Source organism: Strix aluco, chromosome 1, assembly GCF_031877795.1.
Source record: "Strix aluco isolate bStrAlu1 chromosome 1, bStrAlu1.hap1, whole genome shotgun sequence".
In the NCBI taxonomy this organism is placed as follows: domain Eukaryota; kingdom Metazoa; phylum Chordata; class Aves; order Strigiformes; family Strigidae; genus Strix; species Strix aluco.
In genome coordinates, this window is record NC_133931.1 from 153,774,339 (window position 1) to 153,797,768 (window position 23,430).

The window sequence follows — 23,430 nt, forward strand, 5'->3', positions numbered from 1 at the left end:
ACTTGTTCTTTTAAATACCACTCTTCAGATAACTTCTGGATGAGAATCTAATTATCTTTCTCAATCCACTGGGAGGGAGAAAGGGGGTAATTATTTTTCAGTTTTATTTAGAAATAGACTTACAATGACCAGCATGAAACCAAAACACATTAGCCACGGTAGGAAATAGGAGTTAACACAGAATTTTAAAAAACAATCTACCTACCTTAATGTAAAAAGCATTAAGTGATGCAAACTCTTAAAACAGGCATACTTCTTTTTAATTTTATTTTATTTAAGCCTGTCTTCCAAAAATCTGTGTGCTGATGTGAGATGAATATCTAAACCAGTAATAACTGCAGCTAGATATTACATAAAAAGATTCATACTTATTGTTACCTGGTGCTTTGCACCCCAAAAGGATTATGCAGAATTTACAATCTGTGGCTGAGGTACAGTACATAAAAATGCAATGCTCCATCCATCACTGATGCAGAACCGGTTCAGGCATGAAACATGATAGTAGTTTAACTGCAACAATGCACCAGAGTTCAAGACAAAGAGCTATTAAATCTTATTATTGATATTTGGGTAGGCAGAATGTCATTGAAGGGAAACTTTTCTGTTTTCTCCCATTCTCAAAAGGCAAATAAACTACTGAGAGCGCCACAAGTGGTCAAGAGCTCAAAATTTTAACCTGAGAATTTAAACTTCTAAAAATCAAGTTGAATCATGTTGAAAGCTGTAGCCCATAATAGTTGTGATGTTTAACAGGCCTGCATTGAGCTTGTTTCTTCGCACTTCTGACCATTTCCCATTCCCCTTACAGAGGGTGTTGCCCAAGCTTGGGATGTGGGAAGGAGGTCAGGATTGGTCCCAAGGTGCTTATGAAGGCATCAGATTTTTCGCAAGCCAGAAGCATTTGAAAACTGGGGTTGAGAGGCTATCACGTAGTACACCTATGTCCTGCAAGCTGAACACAGGTTCTTCAGCAAAAGCAGGGCCAAGGATCCACCAAAGGGAAATAAAAATTAAGCAGCTTTAAATTTATTTTCTGGACATGAAAGCATCCTTCTTATGTATCTCTTGTTACCTGCATTACACTGCTTTTTATACTGTAATCTTGGAGATCACCAACAACGTACACCTGGCAGAGCGCACACTGAGCCTTCAACAAGTAGTAGGGGCCAAAACCACCTGGTTTCTATCCACTCTAACTTGTTTACATGAACTCGCTTCTAAATCAATTTTCATGTGGCTTAAGCTTGATTAGGAGATGCTGCGGCTGAAGAGCTGAGTTTAGCTGCTCTTTTCATCCTGGGCAGGATTGTATGGAGCATCAAAGCTGTGGGTTTCTCAACCTCAGCCCTGTCCAGCTCAAGTTTGAAATATTTTTCCATGTAATATAAAGGCATTTTAAGCCATTTTGGGTATTCTGAGCACAGGTTAAATTATCTGAACCTACACAGCCTGTACGCACACAGTAACAATTGCAAACACACGTGGACCAGTAGCAGTCCCATAATGGAATCATGTAATGTTTCACCTACAGGAAACACTTGTTACCTGACTGCTGACCAGAGCTAGCCTTGGTCTTAACTCCAGCTCACTTTTAATTGAAGAAGATATGTTTGATGTACAACACCTAAAAAATGTATTCTCAGACTGCTTTCACTGTGCCCTTAGTCAGGATCCATTTTTCTTTTCTCCCAGGGTGTCACCTGGGTGTAATCTGACAGATGTTCCTGTGTCTAGTTTGAGCCGAGCAGTGGTATGTGACAGCACGACCACAGATAATCTGTTAAAGCGAGGCTGTGGCCATGTACCCTGCACTGGCTGAAGCTGATGTGAGAGAAGAGGATGCTACCTACATCCCAAGTTCTTCAGTCTTCCCTTCTCCTTTGCTAGCATAAGCACTGGCATGATCACTATCTTTAATTCTTCTGCCAAACTCATCCACGTTAACCCATCCTATAATATCACTGCTTGTCACCCAAGGTGCTGTAACCCACTTGTGAATGTTTCCAGCCTTTGCCCGGATTGTAGTTCATGATAATACACAGGCTTCCACTTTCCCATGAGGGTAAGATAGCCCATGAGACTGGTTTCTGCAGCACAGCCGTAACTCCTCAGGTAAGGCCATCTGGCCACTTGGGAGCTTCGTGACATGTCTGTGAGCTGAGTGCGAACAGACTTCAGTTGAATCAAAACTCCTAAGTGTTTAATTCAGCCAACAACGTGGGGCATGCAGCAGGTCTTGTGTTTGAGATTTGGTCTGTGTGAAACACAACTGGTTTAATTCAAGTGGCAATTGATACAATTTTAAATTGATGAGCTGACCCTGCGTGTAGATATACCTTCTTAAATCTATTTGAATCTAGAGTGTGATTTTAACTGGCAGTTTAGCACTGACTGTTTTGAGGAGATGTGGAAGTAATTGCACATTTTAAACTGCACAGATAGCAGTCATAGAGACCACAAATCTCTCTGAGGCTTGCAAACAGATTCCTAAGAGGTAGAGGTTGTAGGCATGATTGACACACCAGTCAATCACCTTCCTGACCAAAAGAGGAAAAATATCAGTTCTCATTGAAGTTTGCTTCCTTTATCATTACATGCACTTGCAGATTTAGGATCATGAATGTATCTACAATAAAAATCTGCCTCTAGCAATTATCTTACACTGTGCTGCAGTGCCACACGCAATTAGGGCTGCTCCTTCAACACATCAGACAGGTATATTTCTTGCCCAAAATTATTTTTCATCTGACAGCACCAGGAACGAAATCAGAAAAGACAAATGTAGAAAGCAGCTAAAGCAAATGGGGGCATTCACAGTGCCTGAGAAAGTGGAGAACCTGAAGAAAAAGAGTATAAAGTGAAGGAGGACAAAGATCCCTAATACAAACCTCAGAAAATTCAGACTGGCCTCTCTGAAATGCCACTAACAGCAGTTGTAGGACACGTAACTGCACCATAGGTAGGCATTTAGAGGTGTTCCTATGGGACGCCCAGCATCTTCCCCACTGGGAGAGGGAGACAGGGATGGAGACAGGCAGAGACAGCCAGTTGTAGTGGGGACAACTCCCTGCATGCAGCCCTGGGGTTACATTCAGCCTGAGGCACAATGTCAGGCTCCCCAGTTTTCTGCTACCTCTGTGTTCCCCTTCAGGCAAACCACTTTCCTGCTCTCCTTGCTGGGCTGTATGCTCTTTTGTGAATCTATATCAGCAATATTTGGTGCTTGTGTGGCATTTTTCAGAGGCAGAGCTTGGAAAATAATCCGGTGCTCTGCCTGTCTCAGCAGTGTCCCTGTGAGAGCTGCCAAGCCAAGTGGAGGCTGTGGAGGGTTAGGGAAAGAAAAACTGTTCCCAGAGATCAGAGAAATGAGATTGAGTATGCTAACATGGAAAAATTGGTGTCACAACTGCATATACACTGGAGAGCTATCAGTATTTCGCAGGCTTCTGTTGGTATCAACAAACTTTTGATCAGGTTTATAAAGCTTCTTTTTTCAAATGAAATACAGATTAAAAGCAAAACCTTTCTGAGTCTGGATTGCATGGGCTATTGTGCAGACAGACCCCATGGCTGCTCTAGTTTCTGTTCCACTTCCCCACTTTGATACAGTCAGAGGGTCGTGAATCTTTCCCATCTCCCTCACATAACTGGGAATGGGATCCTGACTGTGTGTGCAAAGATCTTTGATTCAAAAGACCAATTCAAATGATCTTTGACCTGGCCAGGGTTTGTAATTTTCAGATAAGAAATAACAGAAATGTTCAGCTGCCTAGGAGATGCTTCTCTTCCTCTCCTCAAACATTTTAAATACCAGCAGTGCAATACAAGACATGTGCAAAGTAAAAATAAAGACCTTGTCTGTGATTTTAACTGTTAAAATAACCATCTTGTTCCTTTGCATGATGAAGATGTGTGAATTTACACATTAAAATAGCATGTATTTGAGAAATAGGCCAAGAAAGCAAGCAATTTGTAAAAAATATTGTGACAGATCTGACACTCTTTCCAGATTTTTATGAATTGCTTCCCACAACTCAAACAAACAGATTAAAGGTCACTGAAAAGGGAAAATGTGTATTTGTGCCTGGTTTGCTTCCTTATGCTTTATGTTGGACTGAGAATGTGAGATATTTTACTTTTACATGTTGGGGAGGAGGGCAAAGAGGAGGCTGTGGGAGGACAGAGGGCCTTTTGCCTTAGAAATTGAAGGCAAATAATGCAGTCTTCTCTGGAGACCTTGACTAACCAGGGAACCAGAGAAGCCATGAGTATGAAACCTGGCTGACTGGGAGAAGACCTGATTTTTATTCAGTCTATTATTTATTTTTGTTAGTGTCTATTTAACTTCGTCACTTTTTTTTTTTTTTTAAGAGTCAGCAGCCTCCCTTTCCCATGGAGACCTCAGTGCCATCCCCAGAAGAATCAATAGTGCTGCTGGCATAAAGGACATTTTTTAAAGTGTGAGGCTGGACTTTGTGTAACTACAACAGAAGAGACCTTTCCTCCTTATTTCAAGGAGAGAAAAGTAAAGGCACAAACATTTTTAGGTACTTTAAGGACCTTTTCCTGAGGGAGCCACCTTTTTCACAGAGGAGCTGTTGATGATCATCCACACAGAGGCTGATCACTGTCAGCTGGACAGCAAGTCTGGCAATGAAGGTGCAACCTTGATGAAGCCTACAGCTCCCAAATTTTTCTCAGACATGCCTAGCCACAACAATATTTGTCAAAGAGGTAATCCAAAAACTCTCATATATCACTGTATCTTTCCATAGGTTAATGACTAGGTTGACACAGACTTCAGTGGTTGAACTCAGGCCCTGAGATCAAGCACTGTCTGGTGTTAACCCAGCCCGTACAACAGGTAACAGCTTCATATTATGAACCACTTTCTCCACACCCTTCCACCTTCACAGAAACTTTCTTAGCAGTTTAGCTTCCAGTTTAGGAGTTTCACATCATTTTTGTCAGCCGCATGCAGTAAAAGGGATTTCCAGATCCAAGTTTCTTAAGGAGAAAAACCCATAGATCCCAGGCTTTATTCCTGGCCCTATAAAGTTTTTGGTTGAGTTCTCATGGATGACGATAGAAGCAAGGTTTTATTCATGGTCAGTACACACAATTATTTATATTAGTGTAGGTTACATTACCATGTCTGTGAACTCACCTACTTTTACTCAGAAACACAGTGCTCTTTCAGTTACTTGCTCAAAAATATCAGCTGCCAGTTTACAAACATCTCTTGCAAAATCTTCATCAGGAAATATGTTTTAAAATGCACTTTGCTATAGCAGAATCAAAAAAAGACCCTTGCAAATCGCTAAATTAACTAGAGTATTATGCTTGAGGCATTTCATATCTTTGCTTGAGGCATTTCCTATCTTTACTTGTCAGAGGGCAGCTAAAGATCTGGGAACCAGTGTATTTTTAATTAACGTTTCCTGGGTTCCATGTACAAGTTTGCTGATCTGTTTAAGCTTTTAAAATCCCCAGATTTTCCAATAAAAAATTAAACTTCCAAATGTTGAGGGAAATCACTAAGTGGTACTTAATTAATTGCCAAGTATAGAAACAGCTACTCCCATCTGAGCTAACTTCAGAAATGTCAGTTTGTGACAAAGGTGTGTGCTCTCTGTCAGAGATCCTGGTGACAAAGTCATTCAGGAATAAGAATAGCTGCACTCTCTCCTGAATTTAGGAAAAAACTTGATTTCCATGATCTGCTATATGCTGCTTTCTATAAGAAAAAAATAAAACATTTCCTTCAATCTTGTAGCCTCTCTCCCATTCAGACATAAGTGAATTGGTTATCTGGACAAAGAGGTTTGGGAAAAAGATGCTTACTACAGGCGAAAGGAAAGCCTTTATGTTAATGCTATATTAAAATTTCTTAAATATAAAAAACAAAGGCATTTTTAGAAGCTACAGGCCACACTGAGGGCAAAACAGTCTCACAGGACTGAATCTGACCTATATCCCATCCAACGCAGGTTTTTGCTGTGCTCTTCCTCCCTCTGAGGCTTCAGGATTCTGTCATTTTTATACTCTGTGTATGTTTTATAGTATATTATGCCAATGAGAGATTTTAAACATGAGCGTGACTTTGAGAAGTCATGCCTTGGGCTAATCATTCCTCCATTTAAAACAGCGAAATAGAGGAGACTGGCACAGTGTTGGGTTACTGTCAAAACATGAAGAGAATGATGTGATTAGATGTAATGACAGGGCCAAAACCCTTGTCCCTTACAGACAGATTTCAAGCATGACAAAAGCACAGTTGATTTAAACACTTGTATTTGAGCATGGCTCCAGGCAGCCTGCCCATTATCAGAGAAAACAAAAGGGATAAAGAGCTAGTAAGCTCCCAAACTGGGGGTGGCAGCCTCCAGATACCCTGGTAAGAGCTCCCTACCCCAGATCCTCACTCGCACATGTGGGTGAGCAGGAAAGGTTGGGTTTCCCTCCCTGTACATTACAGAGGCAGAGCAACTTTTAGAACTGTGACAGAAGTGGTGTCATCCACTGTTTAAGAGATTGCATGAAGCCCCAGTGCTTATAACAGCTCTGTTACTAAGCCACTCGGTGCTCTTTGAAAAGATGGCATTTCCACTTACACCCTTGTCCACTCAGGCCTCAGACTTATTGAGGAAAGGGCTGTCTTCTCCCCTGTGATGAGTGCTGTCCGACCTCAGCATGTCCCAAGCCCCTGCTGACCTTGGCCTCCTTACCATAATGACATCTAATAAATCCTCCTCCAGGCTGACTTTCTGCAATGAATGCAGATCTTGGTTAAATGCACTGCAACGCACAGTGTGTACAGTGAAGGGGACGTCGATGCACCATGATGCATTTACTCTTAGGTTTATTATTTTTATGCTGGTATGATCTGCTCAGCGCTAAAGATGGCCCATGGAGCAGAGTGGGCTGGTCTATGTGGGCCATCCATGAGCATCTTGCTTGGCACAGCCACTGTTCCTGCTGCGGCTGCGTGTACTTATTTTTTGGGCTTTGGGAAGCCTTCACTAACATCTCATTTCTTTGGCAAGGCCAGAAACACAGATATACTTCAAAGAATGGTGATTATCTCAGGAATTTCTCTGCTGAGCAAATGACTCACTGAGTTTTTAGCCCTCAATGCCAAACTAAAATCTAATAAGAAAAGCTTAGAGGGAGAAAAAAGTTAATTTCACTGCAGAGAACGACTTCTGGTTGCAAAGAAAAATGAATGAAATAGTCTGTTTAGTTTGAACTATCTGTGTAGATGTCATTCATCAATAGATAATGCAATATATTCCTCTGACATTTGCCAGTGACTCTCAAGAGCTTTGATAACAAGATCTGCACTGCCAGGCTCTAATTTTGTTTAAAGTTTGCCTGCTTAGTAGAAGCATTTAGAATGAGAAGAGTTTAGCTTATATTTCTGATTTGAGAAACCTTTGTTAAATGTTACCAATAAAACAGTGAAATCAGTGATGTTGGATCTAAAAGGGTGGAATGGTCACAAAGAGAATTTGCTTCTCATTTCTTTCATTTTTCTCCTCCCAAAGAGTTGTACCAATAAATTTCTATGAGGATCTCATCTTCTGTACACACCCTGAAAAACACTTTCTTACCACCATATGTATTCTGTTGATGAAGAGCTTATATCTGTGAACAGCAGAAAACTTAGTTTACTAACATGCACATATAGAGTATGAGGGACAGAGCTAACAAGTTGCTGAGGGTGAAGACTCGGGCTGCCTCTGGCTCTTTGCTTGTGCACGTGCCCTCTTCAGAGCATGTGGGAGCCAGCCTGACCTCTCATCCTTTGGAAGGACAGCAAAGAGAAATATAAAGGAGAAAATTAAATGAGAGCTCTCATTTTGGAGAGAAATATAATTTACTGTGCAATAAAGGAGTGAGAAAAATAAGGGTTTGGTATTACTTGCTAAATTTCATCAAATCCACAAGGAGTCAAGCCATTAACCAGTCAGTCCACATTTACATCTCAGCTTCAAAAATCTAAGATCGGAACAGCACAACTGGATTTTACTAGGAGTCCATCCAAAGTACTTCAAATCACAGATTTTCAGACTGAGCACAGTGTTTATTTGTTTGTCCCAGACAGAAATTAGGCTAGGGATGCAGAGCCACACACTAAGTTGAGAAGTAAAAATCCCAAAGTGCTTGTCAATGTTATATCCCTTGGATATACTTGGATTTCCAAGTACATATACTTGGATTTGGCATGCCATGCCAAGGTCTACTCTGTTACTCAAGTCCATGATTGGAGGTTGATCTGGTCTCTTTGATGTGTGAATTACTAGGGCAATTAAAATAATGAGTAGAGGAAAAGCACATATGGCTATGATACCTGTGTAATCTAACTAGTGCTGCTTTCTTTTCAATGAAATATAAATTTCTATAAAACACACACATACTTGATTTGTAAGGCTGGACCTTAAGAGCTTTTTCATTCCCTTTCCATTGTTATATGAGAGCATGCCATTGTCTAGCAGATCAAAGGCATGGCTAACAGAAGTGGTTGATGGGACTAATGGAGAATTGCTTTGGGAGACAGCCAAGTCAGTGACCTGATAAAATGTAATTTCATTTGTTCTGGCTACAAAACATGCAGTGTTGGTCCAGTATCAAGATTTTCAAACTCACTCAGAAAAATTCAACAAAGCTTTCAAAAAAGCTGTTCAAGTTGCTGAAAAATGGTCAGCAGTGGAGGGAAGGAAGAGGTAACAGCCACAGCCTCCATTCTGCTGGTGAGTTCCTGAAACAGCCATGCAGCAAAATACTTGTGCTTCAGGACAAACAGAAATGTTTCCAAGTTTACACAGGACACATAGCACAGCTTGGCTGATGCTTCAGAAGAGATGATCACAAGAATAAGAGAGTGGAAATGAGTCCTCAGTGAAGTCTGTGTTCAAAGAAGTATTTTGGAGCTATTTGAATTGGGAGGTGCTGGATTGTGATACAAGAAGAGCCCTTGTCTGACATCTCATCTTGTCCCCATCAGAGAGCGATACTCCAGAAAACCATGTTTCCACACAGTGTCTCATCACTGTGAAGCTCTCCAGCTGTATTCATTGCACTGTATGGTGTCACTTGATAAGCATGGAAAGGACATTTTAAATATCTTGAGAGCAAACTGGATTTTATTGGGGAAAGAAAAGAAATAGAGGATTTGGAATCTCTCTGTTTAAATAAGATTCCTTCTGGCAACATTTATTAGATAAAAGTGCAGTCCTGTACTTTAGAAATGTCTTCATTTTACTTTAAAGAACATTTTGGAACATTGGATCAGAGACAGTGGATGGCGAGACTATTATACTTCAGGGAGTCAAACCCAGGCCCATTGAATCCTGTTTCGTAATTTATCACTCAGAGGGCTGCAGTTCCTGTGGTTTTTTAAAACCAGTCCAACTATTTGCATTGCAGTGATGAGAGACCAAGAGAAGAAACTGGGGCACACTGACCCAGCCGCTGTATATTCTAAATTTGGAAGAGAAAATAATTTCTGCCCCAAAGACCTCAAGCTCTTCAAACCTATGCAGAGGGACTCCTGGAAAATTGTGTTAAATAGAAGAAAACATGATTCCTGCAGCAGTATCGTCATACATCTCTGACCAATCGGTCCAAGCAAAACCAGCAAGGAAGAAGCTCCGTAGCTGACAGGGCTTTTACCCCTTGCCACAGGGGCAGTTCTCCAGCAGGGAGCCCTGCTAAGCTCCCCTCTCTGTCCTGCAAGTCTGCATTGCCTCAGAGGATGACAGAAACCTGTGGTAAGGCTGCTCCTGTAAGGAAGGATGCTAGTTGTCCCCCCACACTGTATTTTTGGCCGAAAGTGGAGTGTCATCCATTCAGCCCATCACAGGCATCCAGCAGCGCAGTGAATTTCTTCTGAGTTCTTTAATCTATTTCAAAGGATAAAACCACTCTTACAAGGAGCCAATTCAGCTGCGATAATGATTCCTGCATGGCACAGTTTAGTATTTAATAGACATATCACCATCTGTTCTAGCTTTAAACAATAAAATTGGAGAAATGGAACCAGCAGCTGCAATCATTTTAAAAAAACAGAGATAGAGGAAGGAGGTGAGTGAATACATGCAGTACATGCGTAGAAAATTATTGCAGGGGAAACTTTCTTGAGGTACTCTGCAAGAGAGAGCTTATTGCTATGTTCTGTATTCTGCACAGCATGTATACATCATATTTTTTCTTATGTTTTAGACATAAACCAGTGGGAGAGAGAAGGGAATAGAGCTCTGTGCTGAAACAGTGAAACCCCACTGACGCTGATTTCTTCACAGCAAACAGGGATTTACATCAAAACCTTTTTCTGATACTTGAGAGATGAAAAGGTTAAATGCAGTGGGGAAGACAACAGTTTTCTCTATGGTCTGCAAAGGGGTCTGAGTTAGAGCTGGGGTTTATTTCCTGCTAAATCAAAGGTCTGCATTTTCCACAAGACATGCCTTTGCCAGCAGCACAGCACCGAGGGGCAGTGATGTTTCTGGAATCAAGAGTAATAGCTTGAACAGGCATGAGTTACGGTCTCAGTAAAGTCGTAGGTAGACTATGTTCCTTCTCTGCATCTGTTTTCTAGACAGCTTCTCTGCCAGTGAGCTAAAGCAATAATTTGACTGTTTTCACTAACACTCATACAGAGTGTCTCTAGTCAAACAGTTATAGCCTGGACCAGAAATTTAGTTGTGCTTGAAATGGTAAAATTATGTTTCATAGTATTTTTCTAAGGAAAATTCTGAAGCTGAATAAAAATCAACCAAATAGATGACAAATCTTTTTGAGTGTGTATAAGAACATGACTGTAAAAAAGTCTGTAAGCATATGCAACAGAAAACCTAATATTTTGGATCTGATTTTAAGCTTATGTCATCTTTGTACCTTACTCCAATGACATCTGTCAAAATCAAGAATAACATAGCCACTGTCAGGAGAGTTAAACCTCTGTTAAAAAAACACAGCTGGAATCAGGCTCAGTGTCTTAATGTCTCACACATTCAGTACTCCTATTTAAAAACCAAAAAATCCTACTGTGAACTGAAAGCTTTGCTGAGGGCTTCAGAGGAATACCATGAGGGTAATACTAGCAGAAGGGATATCAAGATCTGCTCACGCCTTTAAGAATAGCAGTGAAGAGAATTTGGTGAAAGAGCTGGTAAAGAAAAACAATCAGCTATTTAAACTAAAAGCCAAAACAACTCCCCCTTGTATGTACCAAGAAATACACTGCAAATAAATGGAGTAACTATACAGCCCTCAATATAGTACAGAGACCTTGAAAGAGAGATCTATTTGTGCTACTTTGAGAACAGCTGAGTGTCAACGTTGATTTTATTAATAATTCTATCTAAAACACTAGTGAAATTTCAGTTGAAGCTTCTCTTAACTTGGCTCACTCAAACGTTTGCCTTTAGGATTTTCTCTTTCCTAAGTCCTTCTGCACTTTCTCCTGGCAGTCCTTCCTACCTCCTTGCTTGTAACCAGGTTTAGTGAAGAGTGGCTTGGGTCACCCCACCTGCCTAAAAGAGATGATCTTAAGTCATATCCTGTGACCACATCACATATAAATGTGAAGATCAGAAAAGTTGTGTGACTATTTGCCCTGTGATATCACTAAAATCTATCTAGTGTAAAGAGAGACGCCCAAATTGGATTCTGATGAGACATTCCAGACATGTATTTTACTTACATTTTAAACACTTTCTCAGAACAGGTTGCATTTTTTCACTATGTCTCTTATCTTGAAGCTTTATCAAAACTTTTTGTTCACTGTAGTTTGGAAACCTGGAAGGGAAGCTGCCAGTTGGAGTCAGCTTCAATAAGACATACTGGGGGACTCTAACTGATAGGGTCATGGGGAAACAGCTGAGCAACAAAATGAATTTAGAAGATGGGAAAGATCATGTTAAAAATTATGCAAGTTGAGCTAATATACTGGAAAGCTACTTTTAAAGATGAGAAACTGCAGAATTAGTATAGAGTTAGAGCAGCAGCATTCAAGGTGTCAAAACCTGAGCTGGATGAATTCATTTCACTGTTTTAACATAGCTTTTGTAGATGCAGTAACCCTTCCCTGTGATAACTTGTCTAAGATGGGCGCCAAGTTGAAACTTGGATAGCACAGTACTGGTTTTGTTTGGACATCTGCTGCTACTGCTCTTATTTACACGTTGCTGGTGAATGTTTGACTTGTTTGCAGTAAACATGATTGTTATTGAAGGTTTGAAGCATATGTGTCATGTCTATGGAACTAAGCAGTGAAGAACATGGAGCTTGGTGGATGCACTTTGAAGCAAGCAATGAAATCAGCTATTTCAATTCTGAATATTGCCGAAAGCTTTGGTCTTAGTGAAATGAGATGTAGCCTTTTCAGGCCTGAGGCATGAAAGAAGAATCAGTGTATATAAACCAGTTTCATTTGCTTGCTTCCTTTATGCAGTGTTAACAGGACAGACGGAAGACTTAGACTGATTAACCAAGATAAAGCAATTGATATGCTCCTGAAGGGACTTGTCATTCTGTCATATGGAAAAGAAAATATGTCACTGAAGCACATTTTCTTGCCATGTGTTGTGAAATCATTAAAGTCTAGTCATTAATACTGACTAGATTGAGACAGTGTGTATGTTAATGTGATATTCAAATAATAAAATTAAATTTTAAAATCTCTCCTTTGAGCTGCACCCTGGCTTGGGACAGTGCTGACAGACGTGCGAAGACCATGAGCAGTAGAGGTGAGATGTCCCACCATGTAAATGGGAAAGTCTGAGGAGCCCCAGCCACTGAAGAGCTACCATCCCATGGTACCAACAATGGGTACAGCAGGTAACAGTATCAGCTCTTCTGTACCACAGCTGACTCCTGCCAACCTTCGACCAGCAGAGGCCAACTACCAGGACACAGGGGAGTCATGGGGAAGTCACGGGGAAGCATCACTGCTACCAGAAAGGAGTGGTGCCTCTCTCAGGACCATCCCCCCTCACCCAGGCTCCCATACCCAGCACACACAACCAGAAGACAACTTGCTGCCTAGCTACGCTTGTCTTAGCTGAACTGCGAGTAAACAAATTAAGAGTTATTCCATCTACCTTGGGATCTTTGCAAAGATTAGCAAGACTAATAATAACCCCAGGCTCGCTCCTGTCACAGTCAGTGAAGGAAGAGGAGCTTCTTTCTGGACCATGTCACGTCAAAACGGGGTCAGTTCCTTCTGCTAACCTTCATGCACAATTTCAATAGGTTTTCAAGGAACACCCCTCCCAGCAGGAGGAAAACACCTTTTCACAACCTCGAAAAGAAAAAAGGCAAACAACTAGTACAGCTCATTCAAAATCTTAGCTACGTTTCATAATGTGTCAAGAAAGCAATAAATACAAAGACACTCATTGTGCCTTACATATCACAGGTTATCAATACATATCAAGTTACATCAACACTGGAAGAGAAATTATACACAAGGAACTCAGAAGTCCCACTAAATTCTCTGTAGAGACCTGGGGTTGTCTACAGAAGAAAACCTGCGCATACACCAATGCAGAAATATGAAAGTTTCACCCAGGAGTAGGGCTATTCTTTTACTATCTGTGCTAGTAAAATAAAGCTATCCTACCACATATAAAGCAACCATATCTGTTTAGTTATTTGCAATCAGTCTCATTCAGCTGTCCACGCTTCTGGGAAATCTCTGGCTCAATCTGCTGCTTCTGTGTTGTTCTTACTGTGTTTTCCTATGACCTTAGTTTGGCTCTCTAATGTGAGGCCAATGTGGTCTGTAGGTCCATCGCTAAGACTCTGATAAATATTTCTCTCGAAAAAGTATAACTGTATTTGAACTCTTCTGCTTCATAAAAGGGCTATAGGCTGATCTGTAATACATGGACTTGTCCTCTGAAGAATCATCTTTTACTGTCTTGACTCTATCAAAGCCCAAAGAGGCTGAATTAAACTTCTGTAGATAACGCCACATTAGCTAAGTATGTGAGGAGCACCTGAAGTCATCGTGTGCCTGAAGAGATGCCACCAAGTCCCTCTCAGCCAAATCAGTAAGCAAGCATCTGTGTGCATCACTAACAGAAGACTGTGAGGAACAGCCCTGCATTAACCTACCGATCAGTGGCAACCATGATGCTGTCTGGGAGGAGTTTCATGAAAATTTAGAGGAGACTAACAATGTTGTTTTAAAGATACATGCAGGGCAGGATTTGTCTCAGTTATTTACACTTTCATTCAATGGATGTCTACATCTGAGCAAGCGTCTGAGGATGCACCTCATGGTCAGCAGGGAAAGCGAGAGACTTCAGTGCCCCAACCTCTGGCACATCTGAGATGTCTGCATGGTGGAAAGCTTGAGTCCTCTGAAGTACCTATCTCTCTCCACTGACTGGAAATGGAGACAAAGATGACTCGTTCAGGCATAAATATCAACACTGTAGGTAGCTAAACTCAGAGGAGACAAACTCTATCCATTATGTCCTGCAATTGCCTTACAATATCTGTCACATGTGGAATTAAATTGTGTCACCTGCTTATGATTCATTTAGTCATTGGAGGGGTGGGTTAACTAATTCCTAGTACGTAGAGATTCTTTTTGTCCAGTAACTACGTTAAACTTCGGTGTCATATCATCAACTAGAAAAGTTTGTCATTAAGAATGTAGTTACTTTTTCTCAGTAAAGGTTACATAGTTAAACAAAATCCACAGATACAGAAGACTTCAAGAAGCATTGTTAGATTCTGCCAAGTGGTGTGTCAGTAGCTGAAATTTCAGAGCATAAATTTGACAAGTGGGAGAAAAACTGAGAAGTCAGACCAAAGAGATTCAATAAAGCATTGTGTCTGTGGACAAAAATAAGAAGTGGAGAACTCTGTACTGAAAAGTAAGAGGACCGGGAAAGCAGGGAGGAAGATAATTTGAAACTAATAACTTCGTGATGAATAGCCTGATCAAAAACTGCAAAGCAGATAAAGACCAACTCTCCGAGACTAGCTTGGAGATATGTCAAAAAGTGATGATGAATAACTTCCAAAATGCTTGTTGCTTTCATAAAGCATGATATCAGGAGAAAAAAACAAACCAAAATTAAATCTGTAAACATGGAAAAAATCTTCAGGAACCTGGGAGGAAAAAGTCAGCAATCTGTGAGGAGAAGCAAGATGTGCAAAGTGAGGGTGATAGGACTTTACAGCTAAGCACAAGTGAGAGCTATAAGAGGTTTCCTTGATGGTTAATATATGCCTGCATATATGTTAAGGTGAGACTGAAACACTTCCTCTCTTGTTAAGTGACTTTGTAAGACCGACAACACAAACACCCAACATCTTAAGAGAATAAGCAACTGACTCTTAGTGACTCCTTCTGGAAGGAGATAAAAACTAATAAAATGCGATACCAGAGAAGAGTTTACCATACTCCTTTCAGAGGACAGAAAAGCCTGGGGAAGACACGGGAAAGCATCTCTCTGCACCAACAATCCCTGCCAAGGGAGTGTGGTCAGGGGGATGTTGCCCAGGGGCACAGACATATGAGGGGAGCTGCTGGAAAATGGCGCACTTCAAAGTAGTTTTTACTTCTCTAATAGCCACATAACTGCAGCCATATAGAATGTGGGTGCTGCAGCAAGTCAAGGGCAAATACTGCTGGCGACAGCTCTGCCAGAAGAGAGGAGTGCATAGTCTCAAGACAAATACACCCAGGTAATTCTTCCATTCCCAGAGAAGGGGACCAGGGGGACACCGGAGCAACGGAGGAGCTGAAGCGGCCTGCTGTGACCCTACAGAAGCGTTCACAGTAATTTCACAGCGGAGGGGCCTGTGCCCACTCACCTGCAATGCTGGATTCCCATCACTGCTGCCTCACAGCACTCCAGACAAGAGCTGCTCTCCGGGAGGCAGAATAACATCCGCTTAAATTGTCAGTGTTTTACTGAACTTGTAACACACCAGGCAGGAGTGCAAGAGGAGATGGCATTTTAATCAAGAGATTTGCCCGTTGCTGGGACACGGCCAAGCAGGGAGCACACACGCCTTCCCGGGGAAGCGGCAGGGGCAGGAAGGACGTGTGTGCAGGGCTATGCAGAAAATCATCGTGGATGCTACAGAATGGCACGTCTGCCAAATATCAGACACAGACTTGAAATACTCTGAAACTAGGACTTAGGGTTATTTGATCTTCCTTTCCAGTAGAAACTTTTTTTGTGTGAGTATAAAAATACTCCTAAAAGAAATTGCAACCCAGCGGCATCAATTTAGATCTGAATTGTTCAGTATAATTTTCACATCAGGTTGAAACAAGCCCTGATTTTAAGTGTCTACTGTAAATTTCTGATCTTTTCTTTTTTTTCCTAAACGAGTTCTGTGCAGCAAATATCCTATGAAGAAAGGCAAAGGGGACACAGAACAGAATACTAGAAGTAATTAATGATTTTGCATGCCTCCAATTTTCAGGTACAGAAGTCTGAAATACATTAAAAGGTAACTGAATGATTTTGAAAAGCAATTTTAGTATCCTTTCTAGGAGTTAGATTTCTTTGAAAGTTTTGAAATTAAGAATCAAAAAATCATTCAAAGTTCTTTAAAATAAAACTTCTATTTTTAATGTCATCTCTATGAAGAACAGTCAAAAGGTCTCAATGAGCAGCTCTTTGAAACTGCAGCTTTAGCCAAAGCAAACCCCAGAGCAAAAGTAAATTTTTGGTTCACACTCCCAACTATTCAGTCACATTAACAGCAGAAATATTCTGTTCTGCAGACAGAAGGACTAGATCTAGGGCTGTAACCCTGGTTACATGCAGGCTCCAGCAGATATGTGGATGACTTTTCTATAACTGAACTGATGACAAATTTTACCATTATAGGTGGAAGTGAGGGTTCCCTGAGCCAAACCCACAGATTTTAGGGACCAACAGGTGCCAAAATAATAGACTTTTTGGCTGAAGGCTGCGTTCAGCTTTGAGAAACCACAGTCACTACATCGAAAAAAAAGATTAGACCCGGAGTGGTGGAAAAGCAGACTTAAAGCAATTACCAGAGTTTTCTGAGTGAGGGGAGTTCTAAAAAGCATCCAGGCAGGGATGTAATGCAAACTGCCTTTGTGCAAAATTTTGTTTCAAGGGAACACGTTGCTTTAGCTCTATAGTGCCCTGCAGTCATACACCCTTTCAAGCCAAGGGGCATTGACTTTTATTTCATGAGGCTCTGGAGACAGGGCAGGACTGGAAGGAAAGCTTTCAAGCCTTGCATTTCACATTATCCACTGTCCTTTAGGCTTTTCATTTCCCCTTGTCACAGCTTCTTTGATGAAGAGGGACCAGCTTTCACTCTTGCTGCTGACTGCATGTCCAGTCCTCTGCACAGCACCATGACTCTGCTGCCCAGGATAAGACAGTAAAGGCTCTGGGCTATCCCTCCCTCCTGACAGCCCACAGTTCTGAAATCAAGAGGCCTCTGTTTCCTGAAAGGCAGCTAGATCTGGTCTGAGATAAGAGCGCTTTCCTTGGACTGAAGCAGATCCATCTCTGTGTGTGTCATAAGGTACTTTGAATGTAAATGGCACCAAAGTTGCTGATTGTCAAGAGTAACGCAAAAATGGTGCTGCCCGAACCAAATGAATGAGAAATGGGGCAGGAGCCATTCTCTGGACATGGCCAACACGCCACATCCAAATCCTAAGTGATCTAGGCTCAGCAGCCCTGGAGGACCAGCATCACATCAGTGTTTTACCCTCAGGTTTAGGAGGTTAGGGTTAGAATAATTTAAGATCTAGCAGTACACACATGGGCATGCTCCCATGCACAGGATGCCAAAGAGTGGTGTTTCTGGAGCTGAGCAGAGGGCCGGGCATTTGACGGGTATTAATGCCACTGACAGTAGCACAGAGGATTTTTCAGGAGTTCTCAGCAAGCATCCACCCCAATAAAAATCCTGTGAGTAGGACACTTTTTGTCCTTGGTCATGGAAGCACTTTGTGAAATGCAGCAAGCACATCTAAATTTCCAAGTCAGGTGTGGAAATCATAGCCTCTTTCTTCCAAAGGTCTATGAGTCTAGGCTAGGTATATGCAAGATAAGAGATTCAATTGCAATACAGAATTAACTAAATACATGAAATTAAATGTTCCAAGCCAAAATTATAATAAATAAAAATATAATCACATCAGCAAATTGCCCTAATCTGACAAATTCAACACGTCATCCTAGACTTCAGTTAATATTATTGCTTCTCCAAAATTAGCATAATATTTCACAACTCCAGCAGCCTCAAGTTAGTTTAGCCACTAGTGTTACTTAGCCCCAGGAGCCTTGCCAAGAGGCTGTGACATTTTGTTTACTCATCACTACTGACGTGATTGATGTCATCACTGAATTGACCTTATTTCCTGTCCTCAACGTGGAACGCTTGGCTCCAGACTATACCCTCTGATCGTTGGTATGGGAAACAATCAGCTATGTGCAGTGCTTTACAATAATTTCAGCTGACATAATTGCCAGGTCATTAGACTGACACCCTCCTGCAGAGGAACCAGAGTGCCTGCAAGGATCAAGCCTCGTTGTTGGACTGGGTATAACGGTGAAGACTTTGTTCTGTGCACACTTCATCTCAGAGATGGGTGGCTGGATGCGAGAGCTGACAGACAGCAGAAGACATAGCCACGGAGCCAACGAGAGTTGACACTATTTTAAAGTTGGTTTTGGCATCTAACGAAGGTAAAAGAGCTGCTTGTAGAAAATAATCTGGGATGGAGAAATCCTGAGTGGATTCTCTTTAAAGAATCAGAGACAAATGGGAGTCACTTATAAAGGCACACATGAAGTAATAAGGAGAACTTCTGGAAATACAAGTCTGCTGGACTGAAAAGCTGAGTCTGAAATGCAAAAGGCTTGATATTTTCATAAGCGCAAGGGAAAATGAAGTCCTCTTTGGAGTTTCCACCTGAAGCTCGGGGAGAAGCCTGTGGGAAAGGGTTCCCAGAGGGAAGGAGGAGAGATCATTTGGCCTACTGAAAGCAAGGATTGGGTTTAGAGGCTAAAAGATTAAGGAAAATCTAGATGCCATCCAAAATCTATGTTGAGAAGGTATTGTCCATTTCCATCCAGGATCATCATGTTAGAGAAGCAAAGGCAGCACAGCTGACCTCCATTGTAGGGGGTTGTGCAGCACTACACGGACAAAGAGCAAACACAGTTACTTATTTAAGAAAGAGAGGAAAAGAGCTTTGAGAGCAACCTTGAGATTTAACAGTCTGGCCTCACCAGCATGCAAGTGTTCAGAACAAATCTGGGAAGAAAAGAGTCATTAAAGACATAAAAAGGGGACAACATTTAGCATATATTTACCCAATGCCAGTTAAATTTTGTCTTTCTTTGATGAAAAACTTATCTTCTAGACAAAGGAAAATGTGGTACATTGCATCTATTGGAACTTCGTTAAACCACTGTGGAGGATTATTACAAAAACTGAGAATTAATACAGGAAATTTCAAGTGCTTAAACTGACTGCAACCAGCTGGGCTGAAGAAAGGTTTCATCAGGCCAGAGGAAGATTATAAACATTATTCATTACAGATCAATCTTTTCAATTTTTCTATTCATATTCACTGGTGTTTTCATTAATTACATTGTGTCATCAGCACATTGCCTACCAAGATTTCAAACTGGGAACTCACTGTTAGCAAAGAGGACAATAAGAAAGTTGTCTGAGAAAAACTAGACAACCCTGAAGATAGGAACAATGGAAATTTAATTATAAAAAGTGCCAGATTGTGCACTTAAATGCTATAGTGAATCAGATACTTCTTAGCTGAATCCTAGGAAGAGTGGAGAAGAGGGAGCTGTTTTACAATTGCCAGCTAAGTCTTAGTTTGTTCTATCTGTAAGGCAGGGTCGAGTGGACACACCGCTGCCCTCTGTAAAGAGAAGGGCAATAAACAATGGGTCAGAAGCACAGAGCTGCCCTTAGTAGAAGAACACAGGAGTATAAACTGGCCAGGAATAAATCTAGCTTGGGAACTAGAGCACTCGGATTTTGAAGCAGCATCCAAAATAAGTAAGAGAAGCACAATAATTTGAACTATCACATTTTCAAATTTACAGCCCTTATATGATCTATAAATATTCTATAAATCAGCAACAGTGAGGGCTGCCACCATGCACAGCTCACCGGAGATGAAGTGTACTGCAGATGTCTCCAGCCTCTGATTTCTCCTTTGCCTCTGAGTTGAAGTGTTCCTGTAGAAGTGAAGTTTTCCTCTAGAAGTGCTGTATCTTCTCACATATAATCCAAACTGCCTGAAAAAATACTAATACTCTAAAGTGAATCTGGATTCACTGATGGTGGGAATTATTCAATGTGGTGGCTCGCAACAGTAGAGGTTCAGACCTTCAGCTGTAGAAAGTCCTGTTTTACATGTTAACTCAGACTGTAGGTAGTTGTTCCCACATCTCTAAGTCAGGAGATGAAAGAGAAGACATAGGAATGCCTGTACTGTGTGGGACCAAAAATGATCCAGCTCCAAAGGGTCTTTTCTCCAACTAGTACCCAAGGCAGAGTGCAAGAACAGGGCAAGTCCATAGAAATACTTCACTGAACACTCTCCGAGGGAGCAGGGGCTGAAGCGCTCTAAAAAGGCGATAAGAGATGAAAGATTATCACTTTATAGAAGGTAATAATATCCTACCCTCACTGGAATCACTGCCTCATCTATCAAGTAAGCTGAAAAATGCCACTGAGCACAGTCTATATGTTAGAGAAGAGCAAATATATTTTGGACGCTACCCTGTGACTTCCCACATAATTTATTTCTCCTGTTCCCAAAGCTTTTCCTCACAGATGCAGTTAGTAGAAATTAGGGAAACTCCTACCCTTAAATTGTGCTACTGCATGGTATATAGTCACTAGAATTCCTCTGTATTATTTCTGTAAGCAAAAATATGAATAAGTGAAAACAAGTTGACCTTCTTCATAGGATAATATCAGCTTTGCCTGAACCCTGATTTTGCTATATATGCAAAGGCATGTCAGGGTTCAGACAGTCCTAAATATATGGCAAATTCATATAGATATGCATTAAGATTCCATGCATATATGAAATAATCAGTCCTTGGTAGCACTGAGCTTTTTTCTGTTTCCCCCTGTAAGACTGCAGTGGAGCAATCTACTGCAGACCATTCTGCAAACGCATAATTCCATTTCTGCTGATAAATGCTGCAATATGCAAATCTGAACCATATATCTAAGGAAAATATTATTCTACCAGGTATTGATACCATATATTGGTCTATAATAAAGGGAATTATTCAAACTGTTGACTTCACAGGTCAACACACCTCCGAATTCTTTGACTGTCCTGCCTGGTTCTCTTGTTATCTTAGCTCCATTCCCTGCAGAAATATAGATGGGAATTTCTTTAATTTACAGCAATGTACTGACAAGCTTGGTAGCAACTCCTCTCAGTAGCAGGGACAGTAATCATCTTGATTTAGAGGCTATAACACAGCTTTCCAGTGTGTGGGCACCAGGAACGCAATGCATAAGAGGAAAATCAAAGCTGATGGCCCCCAGAAACAAAGCCTGCTCCAGCAACTAGCTCTTTGCCAACCATCAAGACAAAGGAGAGTGGAGATCTTCAGTAAAATAAAGTATAAGGGAAACTGCAAAAGTGTTTTAGAGCAAGCCAGGCCCATATTCATCATCTACACAGTAAACAGGCTCAATAACAGGAATTTCTATGAATTTCAAGTAGGCACAAAGGTTCGGCAGCAAATGACTGGAGTAACGGAGTTCATCCATCAAAGCCCCAATTACTCCCAGTTATCCAGGAGGGGGTATGGTTTAAGTACAGACCACTGCTTGCTTCACATCAGCTTTATGCCTTTTGTGTCAGAGGGCTTGTTTTCCTGGCAAACTTGATAGCTTCTCTAACAGCAAAAAAGATGCTCTCCAAAGAGTGTGGATGGGGAAACATGCCAGCGAGGCTCCGCTATGGCCCAGGCTGAGGTCAGCATATCAGAAAACCCCTGGGGAGGCTCCCAGGAAGCTGGAAAGAAGTGCATATCCATAAATGATCAAAAAAGGAAAGCTATTCTTGCTGAAAAAGTAGAGAAAAAAAAACAGAAAAGGAATATTCTTCACTCTGTCTTTCAAAATGGGGGGTCGGGATGAATTTTTAAACCTCTCCATCCTGCCTCTTCTCCCTTTGGCACACAGGGAGACATCTCTGCCCATGGTGCCGAGGAACGCCCATACCCTGGAGGGGGATAAGTGCAAAGAAACAGCTCAGTACACAGAGATCCTGGTCAGCTGTGAGACAGGATCAGACCAGGCCTTGGGTTCTGCTATAATCTCTTCAGTGTGGTTTTTGGCCTTGCCCTTTCTCACAGAAAGAGAGAGCCAAGATCTCCTGGCTCCAGGAGGTCCTGGGTCCAGGTAGGCATAGGGAATTGGAAGAAGGTGGAGATCTGCACTTAAAGATCTCCAGCTTCTTCCAGACTGGTGGTGTTGTCTTTTTTAAAACAACAATTATCATGACTCATGATTTTCATGGCTGGTGCATCCTAATTACAAATGCCTGTCTATTTTGTGTGTGCATTACACTGAATTACATCTTAGATGGATTGATACCATTTTATTCTCCTAAAAAAAATAGAAGAAATTAAAAAATCAATTACGCTCCCGTGCATTTGCGACTCCTCAACATTCACTTTCCGGAAACTTAAGCAGTCTTTGAAAAACAGCCTAAATCACTAAGAGTGCCAGGAGACATTTCAGCTGGCAGCACTGTTAGACAAAGGGAAATAATGAATGTGGACTCCTGAATATGAAGCCAGACGTTGGAGAGGACACCAGAGGACCCCTGCCGCTACCAAAAGAAACTGGGGACAGGATATAACATGTTCATTGAGTGGGACTGGAAGGTCAAATTAATGGAAATATTCAAATTCTTTCTGAAATAACCCTATGAATAAATGCAGTAAGCTAAAAAACCCAAAACAACAACCCCCAGAAAAGGGCTTCTGCTTCTATTCACTTGTCTGGAAAAAGCAGATTCCTGGACTAGTTTTGCCAACCCAGAATAAGAGAGATCATTTAAAGTCATTGCTGACTTTACAAGGCATTTAAAGATTCTTCTGACATGGATTTATGCTGGCTCAGCTCTTTGCTGGTTCATGCCACGTAAAGGTTTGTCTAACACAGAGTTTGCCCACGCTTCAGCAGGTTGTGCAACAGATCAGGAACCAACTTTCTCTGAATCACAAGTGCATCAACTCCCCAGATTTCTTAAAACTATGACTAATTATCCCACTTGAAGTTAAACTCCAATTTACAAGCTTTGCCAGCTTACGAACCTAATGAACTCCCCCCAATACTGTAAAATATATGGAGAGTGGCATATTTTGATGCTATACTCAATGCCACTCA